Source organism: Stenella coeruleoalba (genome assembly GCF_951394435.1).
Source record: "Stenella coeruleoalba genome assembly, chromosome: 2".
Classification (NCBI taxonomy): Eukaryota; Metazoa; Chordata; class Mammalia; order Artiodactyla; family Delphinidae; genus Stenella; species Stenella coeruleoalba.
In genome coordinates, this window is record NC_137147.1 from 35,827,529 (window position 1) to 35,849,657 (window position 22,129).

The 22,129-nt window shown below is 42.6% G+C and overlaps 1 protein-coding gene and 1 long non-coding RNA gene across 4 annotated transcripts in view; one reads left to right on the forward strand and one right to left on the reverse strand.

Annotated features, from left to right (window-relative positions):
* FUT8 (fucosyltransferase 8) overlaps positions 1–22,129 on the reverse strand; it is a 489,197-nt gene that overhangs the window by 362,624 nt on the left and 104,444 nt on the right. Inside the window, exons 1-2 of one of the 3 annotated variants that reach the window (XM_079912159.1) lie at positions 9,254–9,303; positions 8,678–8,776 (exon numbers count right to left, since the gene is read on the reverse strand). The exons of the other annotated variants lie outside the window; for them this stretch is intronic. The gene's annotated coding sequence lies outside the window, so the exon portion shown is untranslated. Of the gene's footprint in view, positions 1–8,677; positions 8,777–9,253; positions 9,304–22,129 lie in introns of those variants that run through there. 3 annotated transcript variants of the gene reach the window in all.
* On the forward strand, positions 1,243–20,835 carry LOC307181590. The gene is made up of 3 exons (XR_013826960.1): positions 1,243–1,369; positions 15,506–15,619; positions 20,390–20,835. It is a non-coding gene; the product is annotated as an uncharacterized lncRNA (long non-coding RNA).

Below are 22,129 nucleotides of genomic sequence, written 5' to 3' on the forward strand. Positions count from 1 at the left end.
TTAATCCATTCACGTTTAAGGTAATTATCGATATGTATATTCCTATGACCATTTTCTTAATTGTTTTGGGTTTGGTTTTGTAGGTCCTTTTCTTCTCTTGTGTTTCCCACTTAGAGAAGTTCCTTTAGCATTTGTTGTAGAGCTGGTTTGGTGGTGCTGAATTCTCTTAGCTTTTGCTTGTCCGTAAAGCTTTTGATTTCTCTGTTGAATCTGAATGAGATCCTTGCCGGATAGAGTAATCTTGGTTGTAGGTTCTTCCCTTTCATCACTTTAAATATATCATGTCGCTCCCTCTGGCTTGTAGAGTTTCTGCTGAGAAATCAGCTGTTAACTTTTTGGGAGTTCCCTTGTATGTTTTTTGTCATTTTTCCCCTTGCTGCTTTCAATAATTTTTCCTTGCCTTTAATTTTTGTCAATTTGATTACTATGTGTCTCGGTGTGTTTCTCCTTGGGTTTATCCTGCCTGGGACTCTCTGCGCTTCCTGGACTTGGGTGTCTCTTTCCTTTCCAATGTTAGGGAAGTTTTTGACTATAATCTCTTCAAATATTTTCTTGGGTCCTTTCTCTCTCTCTTCTCCTTCTGGGACCCCTATAATGCGAATGTTGTTGTTTTTAATGTTGTCCCAGTGGTCTCTTAGGCTGTCTTCATTTCTTTCCATTCTTTTTTCTTTATTCTGTTCCACGGCATGAATTCCACCATTCTGTCTTCCAGGTCACTTATCCATTCTTCTGTCTCAGTTATTCTGCTATTGATTCCTTCTACTGTCTTTGTTAAACATTTCTTGCATCTTCTCGATCTTTGCCTCCATTCTTTTTCCAAGGACCTGGATCATCTTCACTATCATTCTTCTTAATTCTTTTTCTGGAAGATTGCCTATCTCCACTGCATTTAGTTGTTTTTCTGGGGTTTTATCTTGTTCCTTCATCTGGGACATAGCTCTCTGCCTTTTCGTCTTGTCTATCTTTCTGTGAATGTGGTTTCTGTTACACAGGCTGCAGGACTGTAGTTCTTCTTGCTTCTGCTGTCTGCCCTCTGGTGGATAAGGCTATCTAAGAGGCTTGTGCAAGTTTCCTGATAGGAGGGACTGGTGGTGTGTAGAGCTGGGTGTTGCTCTCTGGTGGGCAGAGCTCAGTAAATCTTTAATCTGCTTGTCTGCTGATGGGTGGGGCTGGGTTCCCTCCCTGTTGGTTGTTTGCCTTGAGGAGACCCAACACTGGAGGCTACCAGGCTCTTTGGTGGGGCTAATGGCGGATCTGGGAGCGCCTACGCTAAGGAGTACTTCCCAGAACTTCTGCTGCCAGTGTCCTTGTCCCCATGGTGAGCCACAGCCACCCCCCGCCTCTGCAGAAGACCCTCCAACACTAGCAGGTAGGTCTGGTTCAGTCTCCTATGGGGTCAGTGCTCCTTCCCCTGGGTCCTCATGTGCACAGTACTTTGTATGTGCCCTCCAAGAGTGGAGTCTCTGTTTCCCCCAGCCCTGTTGAAGTCCTGCAATCAAATCCCGCTAGCCTTCAAAGTCTGTTTCTCTAGGAATTCCTCCTACCATTGCCGGATCCCCAGGTTGGGAAGCCTGACATGTGGCTCAGAACCTTCACTCCAGTGGGTGGACTTCTGTGGTATGTGTTCTCCAATTTGTGAGTCACCCACCCAGCAGTTATGGGATTTGATTTTATTGTGATTGTGCCCCTCCTACCATCTCACTGTGGCTTCTCCTTTGTCTTTGGATGTGGGGTATCTTTTTTGGTGAGTTCCAGTGACCTGTCGATGATTATTCAGCAGTTAGTTGTGATTCTGGTGCTCTTGCAAGAGGGAGTGAGCGCATGTCCTTCTACTCCGCCATCTTGAACCAGTCTCTCTGGTTTTAAACTTTTTTGACCATCATCCATAGTAAAAAACACATTTTATTATCTTGACCCAGGACATCATATAAATATAAACATAAACATAAATATAAATATAAACCAAAAGTTTTACCAAGAGGATGCACTCGGATATATTTTATTCTAATCTTTTTTTCATTTTAATAATGGTTTTAACCCACAAAATTGATTTCATTGCCCAGAAAGAGACCTTGACCTGCAGTTTGAAAAATGCTGCCTTAAAGCATAAACTCACATTCAAAGACAAGCCCTCATACTACTCTTGTATAAAGAGCCAACTGGGACAGTGCCCAACACATAATATGTGTTCAGGAAATATTTGTTGAACTTCTGGACTTTTAAGGAACCAATAATCCACAAGTTAAACAATTTGTTCTGTAAACTCTCCAGTTTGCTGTATGTGGAAAAGATAATCCTAATTCCAAATTTCAACAAGCAAATCATTCACAAACACAAAACTCTAAGTTGATTTCTGTTGTAAATCTAGACTTGAAACTCTAAATACTAGCAGACACATCATTCAACAAGCATGAGTTAAGTGTCTGTTCTGTACTGTGCAATGTCCTAGGGGCCAGAGATACAGAAACAAATCAGACCCAGCCCCTGCCCTCACGGATCTGGGATGTGGTGGGAGACTGGGAGGCGAAGCCAGCTTTAGAATGCAGTGTGAAGAGGGTGGCACAGGCTGCATGGGAATGGAGGAAACAAAGTCAGTTTCCTAGAGGAAACAGTCAGTTTCCTGGGAGCCAAACCCGAGCCTATACTGGAAAGATGAATAGTAGTTAGATGGGAGGGTAAATAAAGGAGTGCTGTATCAGGCAAAGAGAATAACATGTGCAGAGTTGTGGCAGCCATAGTCGATTGTCCCCCTACAGCCGATCCACATGTTTCTTGTTGGTCGTGCCCCAATTACTTTTGGAGGGCAGGGGATTGTCCCCTGCTACTCCATATAATTCAGGGAAAACTCCTGACTAACATGAACCAGTTGTGATGGTCCCATTCTCCATGCCAGTTATTGGTTTAGGAATGGGCATAAAACTCAGATCTGACTAATGAGATTCAAGGGCATATCTTCTGAAAGGGGACTTCAGGAAAAGTTGCCTTGTTCTTAAAAAGAGACTCATGGTAAGAAACATCCCTCACCTTCTACTGGTTGCTGCATTGTCTCTATGGGATGCCTGACTGTAATGCAGCCATGTAGTGACCATGAAGAGGGCGGCAATCAGAAGGATAGAAAGACCAGGGACCTCGGTGACCTTGGTGAGTAGCTGAACTAACTAATCCTAAAGCTACTCTATCCCAGGACATGATGTCATGTAAGATAAACGATTTCCCTTATTGTTAAAGTCAGTTGAGTCAGGGTTTTATGTTACTTGCAGTCAAAATGAACCTAAACTGATGCAAAAGCTGTGGAGATATAAAAGACATGTTCTGGTTTCTGCAAGGCAGGATTTGAGATGCAAAGGCCAGATCATACTATGCTACAAACTTCAGCTTCAAAATGAAACAAAAGTGACTGTTAAACATATGAAAAACTCAACCTCACTTTTAAAGAGAAATGCACTTTAAAGCTACAATGAGATGTCATTTTTCATCTCCCTATTGACAAAGATCAAAAAGCTTGATAATATCCAATATTGCCAAGGGGAAACCAGCACACCCATTTGTTGCTGATTATAAACAGTATAAATCTATGGAAGGCAATTTGGCCATAACTGTCAAAACTAAAAATGCACTTGACCCAACAACTCTACTTCTAGGCATTCATCCTATAGACACACTTCCATGTGAGCAAAATAACATGCACAATGATACTAGTTACAGCATTGTTTGTAAATGCAAATTGGCTGAAAACTAGCCATTTGACCAGCAGTAGGAAACCAATTAATAAATCACATTACATTCATATTGAATTATATGCAGCCATTAAAAAGAAGGAAACAATTGTGTTTGTACTGGCATGAAAATACATCAAATAAATATTGATAAGTGAGAAAAGCAATATGCAGGATAGAATAATATAGAATGGTGCATTACTATTTGTGTGTGTGTGTGTGTGTGTGTGTGTGTGTGTGTGTGTTGGATATTTGAAAATGCAAAAACCATGTCTGGAATGATAAACAAGAAACTGATAACATCAGTTGCCCTCAAGAGGGAAGTTAAGTGGGTAGAAGTCAGAGGAGGAATGACTATTTTCATTATATAGCTTTTTGTACCTTCTGAATTTTATGCCATGTGTATATTTTAGCTTTTCAAAATGATTCACTAGCAAAAGGAGGGGTCAATCTCAATGATAAAAAATACCTTAATTGAAGAATATCATAAGATATTAAACTAGAAAATTTTAAATTATTTTTACAAATGCAAAAGGGTATTTAATTTTCCATATTCATTCATTTTTAAATGTTAATAGAGGAATTCCCTGGTGGTCCAGTGGCTAGGACTGTGCGCTTCCACCACACAGGGCACGGGTTTGATTCCTGGTCAGGGAACTAAGATCCCCCATGCTGCGTGGTACGGCCAAAAAAAAAAAAAATTTTAATAGCGATAGAATGAGTCTTCTTCACATAAGAAAGAGTGCCTAATATTGGACATCATATTCAATGGTGATTTTGTAGAAGCTGTTGTCACTTCTTAAAGATCACAACAAGATGTTATCCAAGAAACTGGAAATAAAGTTGATTTCAATATTAAATTGGTAAGATTTCCCCCATCACAAACATGACTGGTTATATACAGAGGTAAATCTAGAGGTTGTAAATTTGTGACTGAAAGGTTGAGAAGAGCCAGCATTCCAGCCCAGGTGCTCCAGGAGTAATTTCAGGGGAGCACGGAAAGAATGCAACAGTAGTGCAGAACACAGAAACTTACACATAAGTTGAAAAAAGACCCAGTACATACAAGGGAATTAGTCAGCCAAGCAAGCACACCAGTTCCCCCTAAACACAGCTAAGGGAAAGGAATCTCTTTACTAAGCAGACTCCCACATACACTTCCAGCCACAGAGGGCTGTGATCTGACTTAGCTGAGAAACACTTGAGATCAGCTCCGTCCTTGGTCTGATTTCATGCTTCCTAAGCATTGCCTGATAATCTGGCTGCCCCTGAGGCCAATCTAAGGAGACAAAATGTGATCGTCAGGCTGACTTGAGCAAGCATTCTGATCCACTCAAAAATGTCATTAAGACTTTAGCTGGTAACAGAACAAAGATTTGTAACAAAACAATTCACAAAAGAACAAATATTAATAAATATGTAAAAATATTTCAATTTTACTAGTTATCAAAGAGAAGCAGATTAAAAGAAGCATGGTATTTCTTTCACTAAATTAAACTTAACCACCCCCCCCAAATTAAAATGCAAATTTCTAAATCAGGAGTTGATGATATTGGCACCTGTATTCATGGTGGGTAGTATCATAAATAGATGTAATCAATTAGGAAAATAATCAAGAGTCCTAAAAATGTTCATGTCCTTTGACCTAATACATCTCTTTTAGAGAATGGATTCAGAGCAGAGCAGCAGAATCATGAAACCATTGCCAAAGTCCAGGGTTCCATCCTGACATGGCCTCCCTGTACGGGGCCTTCCCAGGCCATATTCCCATGTCTGTGCTTTTCAGTACAGTAGCCACTAGCCACATGTGGTTACTGAGCACTCGAAATGTTGCTAGTCCAAACTGAGATGTGCTGTAAGTGTAAAATATACACCAAATTTCAGACTTAGGGGGAAGGAAAAAAAAGAGAAAAATAGATCACTAATAATTTTTATATTGATTATATATTGAAATGATAATGTTTGGATATTGGCTTAAATAAAATATACTATTAAAATTAATTTCTTATCTTTACTTTCTTTTACTTTTTTAATACGGCTAAGAGACAATGCTAAACTACCTATGTGGCTCACATGCTATTTCTTTTAGACAGCACTGTCCTAGTATTTCTGTAACATAGTGACCAGCATCTTAGGTAATCAGCTCTATTTCTAATCAACATGGTTCTCTGTAGCTAGTGCTGTGGCAAGGCTGACTTGTTTTCTAGAAAAAGGAAGAGGAAGGATAAATGTATGACCCGGCAGAGGAAAGGGCCTCTGCCATAATTTTTCCCCCAATGCCCTTGCTCCCATGCCTGAAATTCTCCATTGAGCCACAATGCTGGGTTGGGTTGTTGAAATGGAAGGAAGCCACCTGGCAGTGACTGCTTTCCCAGACTTATATCCCTCTGTCTCCCACATCCCTCCACTTGGGTCCATCCATGATGTCACCAGAAAGATCTACAAAGATAAAAAGGTCATATCACGCCCCTGCTAAACATCCTCCAGCTACTTCCCTTGTGACTTAGAATAAAATCTGCATGCCTACCTTGGCCCCAAAACCAAAGGACATGGCCTTGCTTCCGTCTCTGGCCTCTTCCTTCTCCTTTCTCTCCCTAGGCTACAGCCACACCAGCCTCATTTCACTTTGTCAACCTGACTGACTCCTTTCCCTCTTTAAGTCTCCTGAATGTACAATTCCCAACCTCAGGAAGCCTCTCTAGTCCCTTTCTAGCACATCAGTGTATTTTATTTCCTTTATCATACTTACAACTTCCTGAAAGTATTCTTATTGTGTTTCCTTTGTTACCACCTGTCTTTCCTTCACAAGGTAATAAACTCCATGAGAAGAGGGATCCTGTCTATCCTGTTCACTGCAGCATCCCCCATCTTAGAACAGCATCTGGCGCATAGTAGGGGCTCCACAAATATTTGTTGAACAAGCCTATGAATGAATGCCAAATTACTCCACCTACTCTTTCCCAAATGTGCATTGATTTCTCTTGTCTCAAAGGAAATCTTGCCTCAAAGTATCTTTGATTTTGCTATGTCTTCCTACCTAAGGTCTTTATTCCTCATCTAAAATGACTTACTTTCCACTTCAAGCAAAAACTATCCAACTCAAAAGCGTTTGATGAGGGACTTCCCCGGTGGTCCAGTGGTAAAGAATCCACCTTCCACTGCAGGGGACGTGGGTTCAATCCCTGGTCAGGGAACTAAGATCCCACATGCCGTGGGGCAACTAAGCCCATGCGTCACAACTACTGAGCTAGCATGCTGCAAACTACACAGCCTATGCGCCCTGGAGCCCACACACCACAGCTAGAGAGAAGCCTGCGCCACAACGAAAATAAAAGATCCCGCATGCCTCAATGAAGATCCCACGTGCCGCAACTAAGACCCAATGCAGCCAAAAAATAAATAAATAAAATAAATAAATATTTTTTAAAAAGCATTTGATGATAAGGAGGGTATTTTTTGTTTTTTGTTTTTTTAATCTCACATAATAAGAAGTCCAGAAGTGGCACAATTCCAAGGTTGGGTAACTCAGTGACTCAACGATGTCCTCAAAGAACCATGCTTTTTCCAACCTTTTTCCTCTGCCACCCTCAAAATGTGGCTGTTGACCTCATCTTCCCCCTTTATGTTTGCAAGATGACAATGGCAGCTTGAGTACCATGTCCTTACACGACAGCATCTCAAATCCAGGGCATCTCAGACTCAGAAAGTTTCCCAGAAGTCCCTTCTTCAGAGTTCCCTTTTACATTCCATTGCCCAGAATTGTAGGGCATGCCCATTCCTAAACCAGCCCATTTCTAAACCAGTTACTGGCAAGAGCAAGGAATTTCCATGATTGGCTTAAAGAATCAAGATCTGCCTCTCTTGGGCTGGGTGAGTCCCTTGTCTCCTGTAGTAGAGGTACTAAAATTTAACAAAGGAGTGGGTTTGGGGTGGTGTGATGGGGTCTAGGAAGAAAAAATGTCTCAGAATAAGCCACTGAGAATTTCCACAAGCCACAAAACCCTACTAGTTTTTTCAAGTGCAACTCAAATCTTAGGTCTTTCATTAATCCTACTCTGATTAGCTGAGCCAGAAGCAGCCACTCTCTCCTATGAATGTAAAACCTTCATTTCAGGTAAAAAATTTTGGTGTCATTCCTAATTTCTCTGTTTATAACCCCATACCTTAGCTATTTTGTCTACCTTCAAAATATATGCAGAATTAAACCTCATATCACCAACCTCAGTCCTATCACTTCGGTCCAAGCCATCATCATTTCACCCCTGGATTATTATAGTAGCCTCCTGACTGGCCTCAGGCTTCTCCTCTTGCACCCCTAAATCTACCCTCACACAGAATGATCCTTTCAATGTATAACTCAGATCACGTCACTGCTCTGCTCAAAACTCTCAAAACTCTCTAATGGCTTCAGAATAAAATCCAAAATTCTTCCCACAGCCTCCAGAACATTGGTGATCTACACTTGTCCCTTCTCTAACCTTATATCTTGCCCATCCCCTCTCACTCACTGCCCTCCAGCCACACTGGCCTACTTGTCCTTCTTAGAACCCACCAAGCACACTCCCGCCTCAGGGCCTTTGCACTTGCTATTCAGCTTGCTTGGGAAATTCTTCCAGATATTCTGATGTCTTGCTCTCCCTCTTTCTTCAAGTTTTGACTCAAATGGCACCTTATCTGGGAGGCATTCTCTGACCTCCTATCTAAAAAAATTCACCTTACTCTACTTCATTTTCCCTCAGAGCACTTGTCACAAGTTGATGTATTATATATTTATTTGTTAACACTGTCTTGTCTCATTAGAATCTAAGATCCATGAAGCCAGGGGTTTTATCTGTTTTTTCACTGGTTTAGCATGTAACATAGCATATAACAAGCACTCAATATGTATTTATTGAATAATTGCATAATCCTTTAAGCTTTGTTATCTGTTTGATTCACTTGACATGGTCCAAAGCTATTACCTTTGCATGTGCATGTCTTGTCTCTTCAAGCTTCTTAAGGGCCAGAGCTGAGTCTTAAAGCACAATGTCTGGTATAAAGAGGGCATTCCAAAGTTTATGCTGTTGACAGATTTGGAGAAAAAATATATTAGGATAATGAGAGTTATCATTTTTCTAACCTGGTCTTGGCAGGATGATGAGAAGATGAAGTACGGGATAGGACAGCACATTTAAGAGAGGGCTTGGGGTTTGCCCTTAGAATAGGGTCCAGATTAAGTCCTTGAGGAAGAGGAGAGAAGCATCTCTCTGAAACTGAAAGGAAAATACAGGAACACATTTCCTCCTCCACAGTGTCCCCTGGAACTGGTCTTTCCAAGTTTGTTCACATTCTAACAGTACAGGTATATGTTAGAGATATTGTGGGTTCAGTTCCAGACCACTGCAATAAAGCAAGACACAAATATTTTGGTTTCCCAGTACATATAAAAGTTATATTTACACCATACTGCAGTCTAATAAGTGTGCAATAGCATTATATCTAAAAAATCAATGTACATACTTTAATTAAAAAACACTTTATTGCTAAAAAATACTAACCATCATCTGAACCTTCAGTGAGTTGTAATCGTTTTGCTGGTGAAGGATCTTGACTCGATGTTGATGGCCACTGACTGATCAGAGTGGTGGTCGCTGAAGCTTGGGGTGGATGTGGCTATTTCCTAAAATAAGACAACAATGAAGTCTGCCACATAGATTGGCTCTTTCTTTAATGAGCAATTTCTGTGTAGCATGCAATGCTGCTTGGTAGCATTGAACCAACAGTAGAACTTCTTTCAAAATTAGTCAATCCTCTCAAAACCTGCCTCTGCTTTATGAGCTAAGTTTATGTAATATTCTAAATCCTTTGTTATCATTTCTACAATCTTCACAGCATCTTCACCAGGAGTAGATTCCATCTCAAGAAACCACTTTCTTTTCTCATCAATAAGAAGCAACTCATGTGTTCAAGTTTTATCATGAGATATAGTAGCAATTCAAGTCACATCTTCAGGCTCCACTTCTAATTCTAGTTCTCTTGCTATTTCCACCACATCTGCAGGGACTTCCTCCACTGAAGTCCTGAACTGCTCAAAGGCATCCATGAGGGTTGGAATCAATTTCTTCCAAACTCCTGATAATGTTGGTATTTTGACCTCTTCCCATGAATCATGAATCTTGTTAATGGCCTCTAGAAAGGTGAATCATTTACGGTAGGTTTTCAATTTACTTTGCCCAGATCCATCAGAGGAATCACTGTCTATGGCAGCTATAGCCTTATGAAATTTATTTCTTAAATAATAAGACTTGAAAATCAAAATGACTCCTTGATCCATGGGCTGCACAATGGATGTTGTGTTAGGAGGCATGAAAACAACGTTCGTCTCATTGTACGTCTCCATCAGAGCTCTTGGGTGACCAGGTATATTGTCAATAAGTGGTAATGTTTTGAAAAGAATCTTTTCTCTAAGCAATAGATCTCAACAGTGGGCTTAAAATATCCAGTAAACCATGTTACAAACAGACATGCCGTCATCCAGGCTTTTTTGTTCTTACAGAGCACAGGCAGAGTAGATTTAGCATAATTCTTAAGGGCCCTAAGATTTTTGGAATGTTAAATGAGAACTGGCCTCAGCTGAAAGTCACCAGCTGCATTAGCCCCTCACAAGAGCGTCAGCCTGTCCTTTGAAGCTTTGAAGCCAGGCATTGACTTCTCCTCTTCAGCTACAAAGTCCTAGGTGGCATCTTCTTCCAGGACAAGGCTGTCTTGTCTACACTGAAAATCTGTGTTTAGTGTAGCCACATTTATTAATGATCTGAGCTAGATCTCCTGGATAATTTGCTGCAGCTTCTACAACAGCACGTACTGCTTCACTTTGTACTTTTATGTTATGGTGACGGCTTCTTTCCTTAAACCTCATGAACCAACCTCTGCTAGCTTCACACTTTTCTTCTGCAGCTTCCTTTTCTCAGCCTTCCTAGAATTGAAGAGAGTTAGGGCCTTGCTCTGGATTAGGCTTTGGCTTAAGGGAATGTTGTGGCTGGTCTGATCTTCTATCCAGACCACTAAAACCTTCTCCATATCAGGAATAAGGCTGTTTTGCTTTCTTATCATTCATGTGTTTACTGGAGTAGCACTTTTCATTTCCTGCAAGAACTTTTCCTTTGCACTCACACCTCAGCTGACTGTTGGGCGCAAGAGGGCTAGCTTTCAGCCTATCTCGGCTTTCAACATGCCTTCCTCACTAAGCTTAATCATTTCCAGCTTTGATTTAAATTGAGAGACGTAGGACTCCTCCTTTCACCTGAACACTTAGATGCCATTGTAGGGTTATTGACTGGCCCAATTTCAATACTGTTGTGTCTCAGGGAATAGGGAAGCCCGAGGAGACGGAGAGAGATGGGGAATGTCTGGTTGGTGGAGAAGTCAGAACACACACAACATTTATTGATTAAGTTCACCATCTTACATGGGCACAGTTCATAGCACCACAAAACCATTACAATAGTAACATCAAAGATCACAGATCACCAAAACAACTATAATAATAATGAAAATGTTGAAATATTGTGAGAATTACCATAATGTGACACAGAAACACGAAGTGAGCAAGTGCTGTTGGGAAAATGGCACCGATAGACCTGCTGGATATGGGGTTGCCACAAACCTTCAATTTGTAAAAAAAAAAAAAAAAAAAAGCAATATCTTGGAAGTGAAATAAAGCAAAGTGCAGTAAAATAAGGTATGCAACTGAATAGGGCCTCACTCCGGCAAAGGTCTACTTAAGAGAAGCTAAACAGAAGAGAGCAAAGCCACAAGTGGTTTAAGGTCACATGGAGTCACTGCTCAAATTTAGGAAGGAAATTCAGACTTACTCCAGGTCCCACCCCCAACCCCCCGTGCCCCCCCGGTACTCCAACCTCCCAAGTACGCTGGGGAGGTCCCAAGAGGGGCATTGGAGCCCCGGGAGAGCAGGTCCTGTTAGCCCAGCTCTCACTTCTGCCCACGGTTCTCACCCTAATTCTAGCAGCAGGGCCATTTACCAGGCTCCAGGGAACCAGGCCACTTTCAATTGTCAATAGCATTACACTTGCCAGAGGAGAAAGGGACAAAGGAGGAGACTGAAGACAGTGCTTTAAACAGAAGAAGAAAACGATATCATTGGCTGTGCCCTAAGCCAAAAAAGCAAATGCCAGGAATAACTGTGAGCGTTGTGTGAAGCCAAGTCTGCGCAGACAGGACCCGGGTGGAGGAGGAGGCAGGGCCTGAGGTGGTCTGAGGACGCAGAGCTAGCGCCCCAGGGGCAGGGCAGGAGGAGAGGGACATATCGTAAGCAACCTTAAAAGACTCATTTTAGCATTCCGCAGGAAATGAGAAGCAGATGGGTTGGTGTGGAACTTGTTTACGTGTTATTGGTCTCCGTGAAGCTTCCAGGGCAGAGTTAGGATTGGAAAAAAGGGGTATTTTAGGCAAATATTGACATGGTCTCCATTCTGAGAAAGTGGGGCCTCTCTTAATTGGATCATCTTCCCCTTGAGATACAGGCATTTAGGCTGAAGGACCCTCATTGCCCCATACTAGGGCAGGCCTGGCTAGGGCAGTACTGACCCGCTTGCACCTTCTTAAGGGAACTGAGTTAATACATCTTCTCTCTTGCTTTTTGTCCCTACTGGACAGAGAAGCAGAAACAGAGACCTGGACATGCGGAGGATAATGAAATGGTTCACATCAAAGGTCCTGAGGTTTGCAGAAGGCTTATTAGAACACAGATTACTGGGTCCCACCACCAGAGTTTCTACTTAGTAGAGCTAGGGTGGGGCCCAATGGCCACACATTGGATCACCTGGAGATTAAAATATACTGATGGCTGGGCCCTATTCCCCAAGATTCTGATATTAACTGATCTGGGATATGACTTGGGTGTTGTCTAAAGCTCTCTCTGTATTTCTAAGTTACAACCAAGGTCAAGATTCATAGACCTATTTCTCTTTGACCTGCCATCGTCATTACATCCGTGGCTTAATTTCAACCTACCTTCAAAATATGGCCTCCAGATGGTTAGGACGACAGGAGACCACGGGATCCAAATCTGGCATAAACCGAGATTTGGAAAAAGAGGCTAAAAAAAAAATCACTTTCTGAGACACAAACTATTAAAAATCTATGCAAATGCAGGCAATTACTCTCTTATGTAATCTGTCCAGGAAACAGCTCCTGAAAGATGTTTTGTTAAGTAAGTTGCTGCCAAGAGGCAGAGAAAGTAATCGTCTTTAATGCTTATCAAGCACTTACTACGTGCCATGCAGTCTTCCCAGTGCTTTCATTTTAAACTCATTTAATTCCCACAGTAACACGAAGGTAGGGGGTATCACCATCCCCAATTTAACAAATGAGGAAACTGAGGCCCTGGGAGGTGAAGTAATTTGTCCCAAATCACACAGCTAACAAGTGACAGAGCCAGCTCTCAAACTTTGGTGTGCGTCTGAATTACCTACAGAGACAGTTCAAAATACGACGACCAGGCCCCATCGCAGATCAATTGGATCAGGATCTCCTGCACTGGGTCTTTATCAAAATTGTTTTTAACAAACTCCTGGAGCGTCAGTGGTTCACCAAGGTAAAGAGACCATAGTTAGGATTTTAAATGAAGGCTTTGAAATTAGATTACCCTAAGTTCAATTCTTTCCCCATCACTTATAACTGGAATCTTTGAACAAGTTACCTATCCTCTCCTCGACCTTTCCCTTCTTCATCTGGAAATGAGAATGATAATAGTTTGGGGGGTTGTTCTGAGGATTATGTGGGTCTAAGGCACAGAGTGCAGTGACAGGTCCCCTGCCAGTGCAGCAGAAGGACATTCTGAGACATTAACTAGGTCTTCCTTGCACCCATCAACACTGCACACTTCACTGTCCTCTCCCACTGTGTCATCCAAGGCATGCCCTGTGCTAGGGAAAAGTGATGCTGCTACAGCTGGAATGGCAAGAAAGTCAGTGCTTAGCTTTTGATATTCAAATTAGAGTACTGAACACAAGACCTAGACTTGGGAGAAAGGACTTTCTGAGCTTTCAACAACTATTTGAGCCTAACCAGTAGACAAATAGGACTGATCCAAAAGAACCGTCCAACATAACCGGCCCTCAGGCAGTCCAGTAGGGTTACCTGGACAGTAGGGATGCGTGGTCTCCAAGAGAGGCCCCAGCCCCCTGTCATCTTCCCAGGGTGAATCACCTCAGAAGGGAGGGAAATGTGGTTGGGGGTAGAACACCAGATGAGCTTTGAGGAAACTGAGAATGGAGGAGGCTTGTGTCTACTTCCTATCTAGGGAGGGCAGCTGACTCCACAGATGTGCTTATGCCACATTGATATGGGGTCAACAGGGAAGAGATGGCTTTACAGGTGATAAAGGAAGAGAACTCAGTGACAGCCTTGTTTCCTGTGGCCCCAAAGAGGTGTGGGAGAGGAGCTGAACCCTACTCATACTCTGAGAAGTTAGCTGAGAGTGACAGCCAGCGGCCCGAAGGAGTCACACCATGGAGGAACAACCATGGATGGCAGAACAAGCTAAGCAAACCAGATGGGCATGCAGCCACCTTTGAGGATAACTCTGGACGCCCAGTGGGGAGGACCCCATGCTCAAAGACAAGATGCGGCAGCTACTCATCTTGGGAGCTACCAACACAGAGCACATGGTGTTACATGGTCCCCCCTCTCTCACTCCGATCCCACTGAGATTCCACCTAAAGTGGAGCAAGGGAGAGAATGTGAGTGTGAATTAATCTCCTTGGTAGTTCCTAGATTAATTTTTCTGCATCGCACAGAAGGGGAGTCTGAGAGGAAAACTATTCTGTTTTAGAAAATCAAAGACACATATGTATGTACCTGAAACTATCTTGTAAAATTAACATCTACTAGTTAAGACTATCAAGTTTCCTAAACCTCAAAAGACATCTAGCATGACTCCCTCAAAATATAAATTGATTTAATCAGCAGAGTCAGCAGATATCTTGGAGATGGCAGCATGTCTATGATGAGGAGTAAGATTTTGGTGACTTGTAAAAAATTTTTAAAAAATAAATAGCGAAGGGCTTCCCTGGTGGCGCAGTGGTTGAGAGTCTGCCTGCCGATGCAGGGGACACGGGCTCATGCCTCAGTCCGGGAAGATCCCACGTGCCTCGGAGCGGCTGGGCCCGTGAGCCATGGCCGCTGAGCCTGCGCGTCCGGAGCCTGTGCTCCGCAACGGGAGAGGCCACAACAGTGAGAGGGCCGCATACCGCAAAAAAAATAAATAACTATAAATAAAAATAAATAAATATTGAAAAAGGAGAGTTTAAGCCCAACATTATTGCAACACTATTGGGGGGAGAGAGAGACACTGTGTCTGACTGGATTGCTATTCCAGGTTCTGGGTGGTGTCCCTGTAGTCAAACACCCAGGGTTCCCATGTTCTACTGCAGCCTGGATGCACAGCCCATGAGCCTGCTTTACCACTTTACTACAAGGTGGGATTCACCAACCATGGCAAACTTGGTTTTCCAAACAAACTATCTGTACAGTGGTACAGATAGTAGGCGCAAGGACTCTAATATGTGGAAAGGTGTACCCTGCCCTGAAAATCCACACACTGGCATTCTGACTTATAAATAAGTCTCTGGTGAGTTAATTAATGGAAGCCTCCTAGATTGGGTTGCCAGATTTAGCAAATAGATATACAAATATTGCAGGGGCAATACTTATACTAAAAAAATATTCATTGTTATCTATCGAACTCAGAACTGACTGCCCTGTATTTTTTCTGTCAACCCTACTAGAGCCTGCTCACTGCCAAGTGGACTGATAAAACGGAGGTCTGCATACACAAGACTGAGAGCCAGCGCTGCCTCTGAGACCACCTTCACCAACACCCTATGGAGGGCTCACCTAAGGTACCAGCCCAGGGTTAGGGTTAGTCAGTCTCTCTCTCTGTGTCTCTTAATCTTTATTCACTCAAAACCTTCTCTTCACTTATACACAAAGTAAATAACCTCCCTTATTAAGCTTCCCAAGTCTTTTACTACCTGTTCATTCCAAGACCAAATTTACAACTTGGACAATAAATGCATAAAATTGAAAGCCACTTCTTGGTGGCTTCCAAGGAGGTAATTAACATTATCAACAACATCTATTACGTTGTAAGATTAGTTTCTTCCCTGCAGTTGCTAGTTAAATATGAAGTTTTATTAATCTTTCAACGAAGAAGTTTTCTGTCCCTTGACCTGAATTTTATCTTTTCCCTGATTTTTGACTCAACCACAACCCTAGTCTTTATATCCATTGCATGGTGGGATCCCCAGACTTCAGATCACCTTCTAGAAAACTCGGACGCCTGTGGGGAGGACCCCATGATCAAACACAAGATGGGGCAGCTATTGATGGATCTCTGTAGGGCCATTTCATTTGTGCTTAGGGAAAAATTAAAGTAGGAGGAGCACCGCAAAACAAGCAGAGGAGCAGATTTGGTTTACAATTCAGTGAGCAAGAAAAGATCTTTCTCTTTATCCAAGCCAGCTCTCCTTCTCGGCACTAACATATCACAGGAAATCAGTGTCTTATACTTGACTGTGCCTTCCCTTTGTCATCTTCTAATGAGGTCTCTGCCCATAGAGAGACAATACTGATTCGTTATCCCTAGACCAGTTGGAGCTAAGTTCATGCTACTTGACTCAAGCCATCATCAGCCTCCTCCATTCTAGAGATAAACTGCAACTTTTGCTAAGGAGCTTGAAGAGTGTCTCTGGTGAAGTAGGATTTAGGTCATTCCTCTGGAATTCTGGTTTTAATTCATTGCTGGCATTTCTGAAGTAGTTTAGGGTGAACATCTGAGATAAATGAGTCATCTCAGTCCTTCTATTTCTTCTATTTCCTATTATTTTCTAACTTAAACATTTCAGAACTAAGAATTAATATATCTTCCCAATGCTGGAAACAGGCAAGTCATTCTGTAAAATAGATTGGGAAATTAATGGACTTCCATCTGGGGAGAAGTAAACAAAAGTAGATTATGATTATATACATGACTGTTTATCTATAGACCTACAGTATTGGGAGCTGAAGAATGGTTGAGCAGTTCTAAGCCAGGCTTGTCATTAGGTTAAAAAAAAACCCAACCAGCCAACCACCAATTTGGTTTTTCTCCAACTGTCAGCTGGAAGCAGGAGAAGTGAAACGTTAAACTGAACCAAAAAGGGATTTGGAGTTTTTTGAGGGGTGTTTTAAAGAGCTAAAAGGTGCCCCTTGTTCTCCACCAAGTCAACCGTCCTTAGATTCTGGGCTCCCAGGAGAGGCTGGAAGAAATCTCTGCTCCCATTGTGGCTGTCGCCTTATTTGGTGAAATAGATGTGATTAGGAAACTTCCTCAGATCAATCACCCAGGTGGTTCGGGGGACAAAGGTGACCAGAAGCAAGGCCCAGAGGGGGCTAACAACTCCTTCCACGGTGAGCACTTGACAGCAGGCAGGACCAACTACATTATCAACCTCAGTGTCTGCTCTTCTCCCGGTCCAAAGTGCAAACGTTCTCCCCTAGCTATGGCACAAGAACGCTATGAGAAGCATCCAATCCATTCCTATATAAATGTATCTTCACATTACATATGGTATTTTGATAACTAATATCAGTACAGCACCCTACATTTGTAGAGAGCTCTCAGATACATGATATTATTCGATCCGGTTACATACAGGCCTTATCAAGATGAGCAGGTGTCAGGAGCAATCAGGAAACAGTGGGGGTACTGACGTTCCCCACAACCACTGGGTCAGAGAAACCCATCAGTATGATCTTACAAAGAAATTCAGTTTATTTGATAACTGAAAAAAAGAAAATTGCAGGATAGTTTGTACATCGCGAGCGCATTCGTGCAAAAGAAATATGGTTATGCCTATATATGTACATACACAGATAGCTTTATTCATTGTATCTATACTCACATATGCAAATATATAGATACATGTATATGAGTATATATTCAAATGTTTATATATACAATTTTACAATGAATATTATTATTTTACGTTGTTAATTTTATAGATATTTTTCCATAACAGCTTATAGAAAAAAGCCGAATGAATTTTTTGGCCAAACCAATATATTTATAATATTTATAATATATGATATTTTATAATTAAAGAACATTATAACAAGGTATGTTTAAGAAAAAAGCTAATTGGTGTTAGCATTTCTTTTTCCCACCCTCACTTAAGGGAAGAGAAGTGGTTGTTGTTAAACGTGTAGATTGTACTATATTTGGAAAATTGGCCTTAAAAGGGAGGACTCTGATAAGGCCAGGACCCCACTCCAGTAGTTTTGTCCCCTTGGCCCTATGCAAACCCCATGTTGCAGAGGGCTAGCATGACAGCTGTGTTGTTGAAGGACATCTGTTTCTGAGAACAACTCAAACTCATCCATGGGTGGTTCAGTCCATGCTTAAGTCAGAGGATCAAAAATACAAGGCTGTACATACCCTCTCTCTGATCAACCAATCATACAGCCGTAGATGTGCACACATTAGGGTTAAAAGAGAAAACGATGGCAAGTCCTGCACCAACTTCCAGGAAGGTAAACAGATGGAGTGGGAAAAATAGGGAATACGAATCGAGCACTTGTGAGTTTGAACCCCAGCTCTGCTCCTTACTTACTTGTGTCCACAGGCATGATCTTAGGCTCTCTGGGCTTCAGTTTCCCTCTGTGTTAAATGTGCCCAATAATACCTATATCACAGGACTATTTCATATACACATCTCAAGTGACACTCTCTAGAAAGGATGCTGAAAGCTTGGTTGTCAGAGCACACCAGGCGACCAATCAGATTTTGCTGATATCCCACATTCACTGCATCAGATAGAATTTCTGCTTCTTTGTGTACATTGTTGGGTTACTCCCATGCATTCGTCACAACTGTGAACAAATTGGGTGTGTTTTGTTTGCCAGGAAGTAACACTGTCAATCCTTCTACAAACAAACCAACACAAGAGGTTGCAGTTCTGCAAATAAACCCCACATCCTTCAAAAATGAAGGAAGCTTTGCGAGACACTCAGGAGAAGGAAAGAGACTGCCACAGTCTGCTCCCTTCCCTTTTCTAATGTAATCTTCATTAGAAGTCAGCCACCTATCCCACCCTTACACTTCCAAAGACCAAGAATACCATACCTAGGGAAGCGGACCCTGAAAAACATGACAGGTCTTCCTAGCCATCTGGGAAATTCCCTAGAAAAAGGAGGTTTGGGTGCAAGGAGATTCAATTTGCAAGAAGTTATACAATCTCTTTAGTCCTCAATTTCCTCAGCTGTGAAAGAAAGAACTAATGACTCCTAAATTCTCTTTTAATCCTAACATGTTATGACTATAATCCTCTCTCTCAATCCTCTCTGCTCTATTCCCATTGCTCCACCCTGGTTTGTGCAATCATCAGCTCTCCCCTGGGTTGTTGCAACTGCCTCTAGTCCTGCTCCTCCAAAATCACGCTTCACAGAGCTTGCAAGATGAACTTTCTAAACTGCACATCTGCCTCAAGTACTTTTGTGACTCTCCATTACCTCCAAAATAAATTCCAGTTTCTCAGCACAAGCCTCAAAGACGTGTCTACCTTCCCAGCATCATGTGTCACATCGCTACTCCTGTAACTGAGCAGGCAGAACTCCTTAGACTTCCTCTCTCACCTCCACGCTTTGCTATTCCCTTTGAATGGAATGTCCCTCCCCACATCTGCCCAGCCAACTCTTCTTTCAAAGTTAGCTCAAGCAGCACATTCTCCAAAAGGCAATTAGATGTCTCTCCTCTGCACCCCAATAGGACCATGTGAAATAATTGTATCATAGCATGATATTTTCATACAGCATTTAGAGTTGCTGTTTCTGAGTAGAGACTGGCTTTCTGCTCTGGCAAAGGACTCAGTACTAGTAGCATCACTGGTGCAGGTGACACTCATAAAAGGGGCAGGTACGCACATCCTCTGTTCTCTCTGGATCCTGCAGAGAGGCAGGGTCGGGTGGGGTGTGGCTGGATGTGCTCTGGAGCAGCGCTCCTAAGGAGGAATCACTTGTTGCTCTTCCTTTTCATAGGTCAGCTTGAGAGGGGCTGTGCTGAGGGGGTAAATATCTTGGGGTTCAGACACTAAGCAGTATGAGCTTAGGGGCCCACTGCTTAGGGAAGTGCTTGAAATGCCCAGCTTGAGGTCTCCGGGTCCCACAGGAAGTTGAGATTGGGTACAGCTGGTCCCCCTGTTGGAGAAAGAGGGAGCTAGCCCACTGCCTGGCAACCCAAGGAAAATCTCCTGGGATAATACATTGGTCAGTCCTACTGGTCAAACCACTTTCTACACATATGCCCCCAACCTACTATATAAGGTACCTAGTACCTAGTATTTTAAAAGCGCTCAATAAATAATTACAGACGCCACTTACTGAGGGCCTACTGCACGCCAGTAATTTGATCTATTTTATTCCTAGTTCTCACAATGACTGTACAAGATTATTAGTTCCATTTTACAGATGAGGAAACTGAAGCTTGAGAAGGCTAATCGACTTGCCTAAGATCGTACGGCTAGTAAATGGTGGAGCTGGAATCTGAACTGACATCTCGATCACTCCAAAACCAGTGCTCTTTCTCCCCAAGCTATGTAGCCTCTCAGTATGATGTTCTCTCCCTCTCTCTGCAGGGACTTGTCACTTATTGTGCTCAAATCCATGCCTTGAGTGCCCTCCTACTGAAATGTGTTCCTCCAGTGAGGCCTCTGGACTCTTCTGCCTCATTATAAGCTGACCTGCAGTTTTTTCCTTACCTTCACCCAGTCTGATCTGCTCTCTACCCTCCAAACCCAGTGTGTACTTGAACTCGTCTGCTGTTGGTAGAAGTTCCAAGTAAGTACATGCAATGAAAAGTCAGGAGCAGGAACAACAAGGCGTCTTGGAGACAGGAACCAAATTTGATTCTTTGGCAGGGCCCTTGGAGACAGAATGACCCCCGGTTAGCCATGTCTGGGCCCTGAAGTGGGAAAGGCCTCTGGCCTTTTCACTCAGCATGATGTCCAGGGAATGACCCAGAACATGATGACTCTGGCAGAGGTAGCTGCTCTATTCCCCAGGCACTTGTAAACCGGAACAATCACCATCTTCCTCCCCAACTCTTCATCAAAAGCTTTTATTAAATAGCCTAATTATTAAACAAGGCAGGTGGAAGAGAAAGGTAGGAAATTGGAGGGTTGAACTGAGCTTTTTCAAAAGCCAGAAAAATGACTCAGAGTGTGTAACACCTCATCTGGAGAACAAACTGGATGTTCCTGATGCAGCCGGGTGCATTGTTAAACCTGTGGAGAGAGATAGGGAACAGACCATTTTTTTTCTCTCTCAGTCACAAATAACTGCGAGCTCAGAGCCGAACTGGTGAGCTTTTAGAATAAATCCAGAAGATTTATTCTCCCAACAAGGGCCAAAGAACTGACAGAATCACAGGAGAGAAAAATATATACTATCTGTTCAAGTCAGTGTTTAGAATATTCTAAGTGGGAAGACATTTTATTAGCAAATCCACTAGACTATAAGCTCCTTGAGGTAAGAAATTGTGCTCTTATTTATTCTTGATTCTAGGATGGGGTCCAGTGCCTGGCACATAGTAGGTGCTCAATAAACGTTCACTAGAATAAAGCTGAAGGCAGGAGCTGAGTCTTGTACAACGTTGCATCCCTCTCAGTGCCTAGCACTTAATGAATGAATGACAGGGGCATTCATGAATGAGAAATGCCGTTTTAGACTTGCCTTTGAAGAAAAGCATACGCCTTTGCAAGCAGCGGTATCATCTCCCGAGTTATTCAAGAAGTCTGTGTTCACTTCCTAATTACATCTTGATTTTTACCTCCTTAGAAGGCAGAACTTTTGCTAAAATAATCTGGCTGCCAATAAGAAACAGTTCTGCTGGCTTTTCTTCATCCTCATGAAAAGCCAATCTGTCCTGAACTTCTGGAGCCACCAAGGCACAGGCCAGGCCTTGGATTCTCCTGGGAGCTGGTCTAATTTGCTTCTAGCTTTTCCGGTTCCCTCCCTTCTACTCTCTCCCGTCCTCCTTGTTCTGGGTCTCGCGCCAGCTGAGTTTTGACTCCCTTTGTCAAGCAGCTCTGCTTCTGCCAATCCAGTAAACCTCACCTCTCTCAGTTTAGCATATTTACAGAGACAGGACACCAGAAACATATGGATAGTCAAGAAATCACATAATGTGTAGGAAACTGAGGCAGGAGCAGCGAGAGGCAAGAGCTCCTCCTCACAAGTATCCTGAGCAAGGGCTTGAGGGCCATGCTGGTTTTCTTCCCCTCTCACAGAGACAGGTGCAAGTCACTGATGGGGCTTCGTGTGGGAGCTGAGTCTTATACAGCTTTGCATTCCTCTCAGTGTCCAGCACTAAATGA